Consider the following 7,731-nt stretch of genomic DNA (forward strand, 5'->3'; position numbering starts at 1 on the left):
GCCTATCGCTTTTCCAGGGGATATGCCCGACCCAGGAATCCAACCGGGGTGTCTTGCATTGTCGACTGATGCTTTACCTGCTGAGGTTTCCCATTTGAGCCATATGCGAATATGGGATGGTGCCAGCATGTGCCTGATTGGTTACACCCAGGACCAATCAGGGAAGTGAGTGTGTTCCTTGGTGAAAGAGAAAGTTGCTCAGTTGTGTCCAACTCTTTAGGAACCCATGGGTTATACCCTGACAGGCTCTTGTTTTCATGGAATTCTCCAGGCGAGAATACTGGAGTGGGACTTCCCATCGCCTGGGGATCTTCCCAACCGAGAGGACGAACCCAGGACCTCACCATTTCAGGCGGTTTCTTTCCATCTGAGCCACCAGGGAAGCTTAAGAATACTGGCATAGGTAGCCTATCGCTTCTCCAGAGGATAGGCCCGACCCAGGAATCAAACTGGGGTGTCCTGCATTGTACACTGATGCTTTACCTGCTGAGGTTTCCAGGTTTGGCCCTATGCAAATATGGGATGGTGCCAGCATGTGCCTGATTGGTGGCACCCAGGACCAATCAGGGAAGGGGGTGTGTTTTCTCTGGTTAAAGTGAGAGGGAACCTTGCGCGGTTGTGTCCAACTGTTTAGGAACCCATGGGTATACCCTGACAGGCTCTTGTGTTGATGTAATTCTCCAGGCAAGAATACTGGAGTGGGAGTTCCCATCACCAGGGGATCTTCCGAACCCAGAGGTCGAACCCAGGACTCCTACATTTCAGGCGGGTTCTCTCCATCTGAGCCACAGGGAAGCCTAGAATACTGGCATGGGTAGCCTATCGCTTCTCCAGGGGATATACCCGACCCAGGAATCCCACCCAGGTGTCCTGCATTTTAGTTTAATGCTTTACCTGCTGAGGTTTCCAGGTTTGGCCCTATGTGAATATGGGATGGTGCCAGCATGTGCCTGATTGGTTACACCCAGGACCAATCAGGGAAGGGGCTGTGTTTTCCCTGGGTAAAGTGAGAGTGAACCTTGTGCAGTTGTGTCCAACTCTTTAGGACGCCATGGTTTATAGCCTGACAGGCTCTTGTGTTCATGGAATTCTCCAGGCAAGAATACTGGAGTTGATCGCCAGGGGATCTTCCCAACCCAGAGGACGAACCCAGGATCTCTCCATTTCAGGCAGTTTCTTTCCATCTGAGCCACCAGGGAAGCCTAGGAATACTGGCCTGGGTAGCCTATCCCTTCTCCAGGGGATATGCCCGACCCAGGAATCCAACCAGGGTGTCACGCATTGTAGGCTGATGGTTTACCCGCTGAGGTTTCCCATTTCGGCCCTATGCGTATATGGGATGGTGGCAGCATGTGCCTGATTGGTGGCACCCAGGACCAATCAGGGAAGGCGGTGTGTTTTCCCTGGTGAAAGAGAAAGTTGCTCAGTTGTGTCCAACTCTTTAGGACTCCATTCGTTATACCCTGACAGTCTTCTGTTCATGGAATTCTCCAGGCAACAATACTGGAGTGGGAGCTCCCATCGCTAGGGGATCTTCCCAACCCAGAGGTTGAACCCTGGACTCCTGCATTTCAGGCGGTTTCTTTCTGTCTTAGGCACTAGGGAAGCCTAGGAATACTGGCACATGTAGCCTATTGCTTCAGGGGATATGCCCGACCTAGGAATCCAAACGGGGTGTCCTGCATTGTAGGCTGATGCTCTGCCTGCTGAGGTTTCCAGGTTTGGCTGTATGCAAATAATGGATGGTGCTAGCATGTACCTCATTGGTTACACCCATGACCAATCAGGGAAGGGGGTGTGTTTTCCCTGGTTGAAGTGAGTGTGAATGTTGCGCAGTTGTGTCCAACTGTTTAGGAACCCATGGGTATACCCTGACAGGCTCTTCTGTTCATGGAATTCTTCAGGCAAGAATACTGGAGTGGGAGTTCCCATCACCTGGAGATCTTCCCAACCCAGAGGTCGAGCCCAGGACTCCTGCATTTCAGGTGGGTTCTCTCCTTCTGAGCCACCAGGGAAGCCTAGGAATACTGGTATAGGTAGCCTATCGCTTCTCCAGGGGATATGCCCGACCCAGAAATCCCACCCGGGTGTCCTGCACTGTAGGCTGATGGTTTACCCGCTGAGGTTTCCCATTTGGCCCTATGCGAATATGGGATAGTGGCAACATGTGTCTGATTGGTTACACCCAGGACCAATCCGGGAAGGGGGTGTGTTTTCCCTGGGTAAAGTGAGATTGAACGTTGCACAGTTGTGTCCAAGTCTTTAGGACCCCATGGATTATAGCCTGACAGGCTCTTGTGTTCATGGAATTCTCCAGGCAAGAATACTGGAGTTGATCGCCAGGGGATCTTCCCAACCCAGAGGACGAACCCAGGATCTCTCCATTTCAGGCAGTTTCTTTCCATCTGACCCACCAGGAAGCCTCGGAATACTGGCCTGGGTAGCCTATCCCTTCTCCAGGGGATATGCCCGACCCAGGAATCCAACCAGGGTGTCATGCATTGTAGGGTGATGGTTTACCAGCTGAGGTTTCCCATTTTGGCCCTATGCAAATATGGGATGGTGGCAGCATGTGCCTGATTGGTTACACCCAGGACCAATCTGGGAAGGGGGTGTGTTTTCCCTGGGTAAAGTGAGATTGAATGTTGCGCAGTTGCGTCCCAGTCTTTAGGACCCCATGGATTATAGCCAGACAGGCTCTTGTGTTCATGGAATTCTCCAGGCAAGAATACTGGAGTGGGAGTTCCCTTCGCTAGGGGATCTTCCCAACCCAGGGATCGAATCCAGGTGTCCTGCATTGCAGGCGGGTTTTTTTTACCGTCTGAGTCACCAAGGAAGCCTAGGAATACTGGCCTGGGTAGCCTATCCGTTCTCCAGGGGATATACCCCACCCAGGAATTCAACCGGGGTGTCCTGTATTGTAGGCTGATTCTTTACCAGCTGAGTTTTCCCAGGTTCGGCCCTATGCAAATATAGGATGGTGCTAGCATGTAGCTGATTGGGTACAACCAAGACTAGAGGTTCTCCCTCAGGTCCTTGACTTCCCCTTTTAATGCCCTTCCCCCCTGCACCACCTCCCCGCCTACCACTTGGTTCCATCATGTTGGACTCCCTATTTTTTCTGTCTACCTGATTCCTCCCTTTGCTTCTTGTATCCCCTGATCTCTCCAACAGGTCATTCCTACTGGTCAAAATCATATATATCTTTCTACATTCTTTTCAAATGCCATCTTAAATGTAAAACTTTATTTTTATTTCATTGATGTATAATTGATATATAACATTATTTTCAAGTGTACAATACAATTTTTTGATACTTGTATTAGTTGAAAAATGATCACCATAAGTCTAGTTAACATCTGTCACCATACATAATTACACGATTTTTTTCTTGTGATGAGAATTTTTAAGACTTACTCTCAGCATCTTTCTCATATGCAGTGCAATATTATTAACTGTCGCCGTACTGTACATTATATTGCCAAGGACTTTACATATAGTTTTCGGTATAAAATATAATTGACGGGAAAGTATAGAGATTTCTCATATTTTCCTCTGTTCTGCACCTCCATAGCCTCCCCCATTATCAATATCACACCCCAGAATGATACAATTTTTTTTAAGGAATGATGAACCTACATTGACAAATGATAATCACCCAAAGGCCATAGTTTACAGCGTTGTAAATTTTTATCGGTTTGGACAAAAGTATAGCGACACATATCTATTATTGTGTGTGTGCTCAGTCCGTCAATCATGTTCAACTCTTTGTGACCCAATGGACTGTAGCCCACCCGGTCGGGTGGTTGCCTTTTCCTCCTCCAGCAAATCTTCCTGGCTCAGGGGTCAAACCTGCATCTCCTGTGTCTCCTGCATTGGCAGTTGGATTCTTTACCACTGTGCCACCTGGGACACCTCTATATCCGTTACTATAATAATCATAAATAGTGTATTCACTGCCCTAAAAATCTATGCTTTGTCTATTCCTCTTTCTCACCCCTAGAAACAACACATTTTTTTAAATCGTCTTTAATTTTGCCTTATGCAAAATGTTGTGTGGTTTGAATCATACAGTATGCGTACAGAGGATTCCCTGGTGGCTCTGCCTGCCAAGCAGGAAATGTGGATTCAATCCCTGCATCAGGAAGATCCCCTCGAGAAGGAAATGGCAACCCACTCCAGTATTCTTGGAGAAGAGTGGACAGAGAAGCCCAGAGATGTTGCAGAGTTGTACACAACTGAGGATGCACAAGGATTATACAATGTGTAGTCTTTTCAGTTTGGCTTCTTTCACTTAGTAATTATGTATTTGTTTCTTGATAACTCATTCGTTTTTTAGGGGTGAATATTCCTTTGTCTGGATGTACCTTTTGCCTTCAGTCTTTCCCAGCATCAGGGTCTTTTCTAAATGAGTCGTCTCTTTACACCAGGCAAAGGGAGAGCAGGGTGCCAGAGGATAAAATAGTCAGCATCACAGTCTCAATGGACACCAATTTGAGCAAACTTTGGGAGACGGTGAAGGACAGGGGAGCCTGTTGTGCTGCAGTCCGTGGAGTTGCAGAGTTGGATGTGACTTAGTGACTGAACAACAACAACAACAACTGGATGTATTACAATTTATTTATCCATTCACCTACTGAAGGACACCTCTGTTGCTCCCAAACTTTGATAAGTATGAATAAAACTTCTATAAATATCCATGGACTGGTTCTTTCATAGACATATGTTTTCAGCTCCTTTGGGTAAGTGCCAAAGTGTGTGATTGCTGAATCATTTGATAAAAGTATGTTTAGTTTTGTAAGAAACCGCCAAACTGTCTTCCAAAGTGTCTGTACCATGTTTCGTTCCTACCATCAATGAATAAAAATTCCAGGGAAAAACACACCTTTCCCTGTGTTTCAGTGCTCTGCATTTTGGCCATTCCAATAGGTATATAGTATATCTTATAGTCATCTTAATTTCCATTTCCATGATGACATATGATGTGAGGAATCTTTTCATTTGCTTATTTGCCATCTGTATATCTTCTTTCATGAGGTGTCTGTTCAGATCTTTTGCCCATTTTAAAATTGGGTTGTCGGTTTTTTTATTGTTAACTTTTAAGTGTTCTTTGTATTTTTTGGATAATGGTCCTGTATCAAATGTGTCTTTTGCAAATATTTTCTCCCAGTCTGTGACCTGTCTTCTAATTCTCTTGATACTGTCTTTTTCAGAACAGAAGTTGTTGATTTTAATGAAGTTCAGCCTATTAATTATTTCTTTCTTGAATCTCATTTTTGGTGTTTTATTTAAAAAGTCATTGTCATACTCAGTGTCATCTATGTTTTCTTATATTATCTTCTGAGTTTTATGGTTTTGCATTTTACATTTAGGTCTATGATCTATTTTGTTTGTTTTCTATTTTGAAATATTCTTGTCTTAATTTTTTTCTACAATTGCAATGATAAAAGAATTTTTTAAAGTTGATTCCTGAGTCCAGAAAACATCTCTCTTTTGATAGGTCCCTGAAAACATGGATTTCATTTTACTCTGTGTTGAAGGCTGCTAGGCCCTTGCAGTCTGCCACTTTAGGAAAATAGTCCTTTATTCTCTCCGAGCATGAAAGTGTTCAAAGGCCCATTTCTCCTGCAAGACAACAGCTTAAGTACAGAGGAAGGAGCAGTTTGGAAACTACTGAATGTAGAGTATAGTCCACCAGGAGCAGTTCTTCCCAGGTGTGGCTGGAGAATCATTGTGCTGAAGGAGGTAGAACAGGATGGCAGAGGATTTTTATAATTTTCTTCCTACTACCTTTTAAAATATATTTTTTTTGTTGAGATATAATTGACACATAATATTATGTAAGTTTAGGTATAGAATATGTCATTTTGGTCTGTTTATATATTACAGTATGATTACCACCAGTTAGCTAACAGCTCTATAACATCACATAATTATCTTTTATTTTTTTTTTTGTAGTGAGAACAGTATTTTTCAGTCATGAGAAAGAAGAAGTCTTGCCATTTGTGACAACACTGATGGACCTTGAGGGCATTACCGAGAGGTACGTCAGGCAGAGAAATACAAATATTGTACAATATCACTTGTATGTGGAATATTAAAAAAAATCTAAAGCAGAGTAGAATGGTGATTATCAGAGACTGGGAGTGGAGGAATTGGGGAGATGTTGTTTCAGAGTACAAACTTGCATCTAGTAGATAAATAAGTTCTGGAGAATTAATACATAACATAGTGATTATAGACAATATTATTGTATTATAAACTTTCCAGTTACTAAGAGACTAGATCTATGATCCATTTAGAGTTATCTTTTGTGATGGCTACTCAAATACATCTTCATGGAGACTTTTCAGATTAGCCTCTCCCATGAGATGTACATGATTTTACCCTCCAAGCTATCAAACACCTATTTTTTTCTTCTCTCATGATTGGGGGTGACCATATAATTTATTGTTTGAAGGGGGACACTTTCCAAAGTGAAAGAGTGTGCTACTGATAGTTACATCAGTATGATAGACACTAACTGGAACTGTCCTTATGGACATGTTAATTATAGTATATGCTTTATCTTATCCATATTGTTCAGTTCAGTTCAGTTGCTCAATTGTGTCTGACTCTTCGTGACCCCATGGACTACAGCACACCAGGCCTCTCTGTCCATCACCAACTCCTGGAGTTTATTCAAACTCATCTCAATGGAGTCGGTGATGCCATCCAACCATCTCACCTTCTCTTGCCCCCTCCTCCTCCTGCCTTCAATCTTTCCTATCATCAAGTTCTTTTCAAATGAGTCAGCTCTTCACATCAGGTGGCCAAAGTAATGGAGTTTCAGCTTCAACATCAGTCCTTCCAAAGAACACCCAGGACTGATCTCCTTTAGAATGGACTTGTTGGATCTCCTTGCAGTCCAAGGGACTCTCAAGAGTCTTCTCCAACACCACAGTTCAAAAGCATCAATTCTTCAGTGCCCAGCTTTCTTCACAGTTCAACTCTCACATCCATACATGACTACTGGAAAAACCGTAGCCTTGACGAGACAGACCTTTGTTGGCACAGTAATGTCTCTGCTTTTCAATATGCTGTCTAGGTTGGTCATAACTTTGCTTCCAAGGAGTAAGCATCTTTTAATTTCATGGCTGAAGTCACCATCTACAGTGATTTTGGAGCCCCCAAAAATAAAGTCTGACACTGTTTCCACTGTTTCCCCATCTATTTCCCATGAAGTGATGGGACCAGATGCCATGATCTTAGTTTTCTGAATGTTGAGCTTTAAGCCAACCTTTTCACTCTCCTCTTTGACTTTCATCAAGAGGCTCTTTAGTTCTTCTTCACTTTCTGCCATAAGGGTGGTGTCATCTACATATGTGAGGTTATTGATATTTCTCCTGGCAATGTTGATTCCAGCTTGTGCTTCATCCAGCCCAGCATTTCTCATGATGTACTCTGCATATAAGTTAAATAAGCAGGGTGACAATATACAGCCTTGACGTACTCCTTTTCCTATTTGGAACCAGTCTGTTGTTCCATGTCCAGTTCTAACTGTTGCTTCCTGACCTGCATACAGGTTTCTTAAGAGGCAGGTCAGGTGGTCTTGTATTCCCATCTCTTTCAGAATTTTCCAGAGTTTGTTGTGGTCCACACAGTCAAAGGCTTTGGCATAGTCAATAAAGCAGAAATAGATGTTTTTCCGGAACTCTCTTGTTTTTCTCATGATCCAGCGAATGTTGGCAA

The sequence above is a fragment of the Bos indicus genome, chromosome X (assembly GCF_029378745.1).
Source record: "Bos indicus isolate NIAB-ARS_2022 breed Sahiwal x Tharparkar chromosome X, NIAB-ARS_B.indTharparkar_mat_pri_1.0, whole genome shotgun sequence".
NCBI classification, from domain to species: domain Eukaryota; kingdom Metazoa; phylum Chordata; class Mammalia; order Artiodactyla; family Bovidae; genus Bos; species Bos indicus.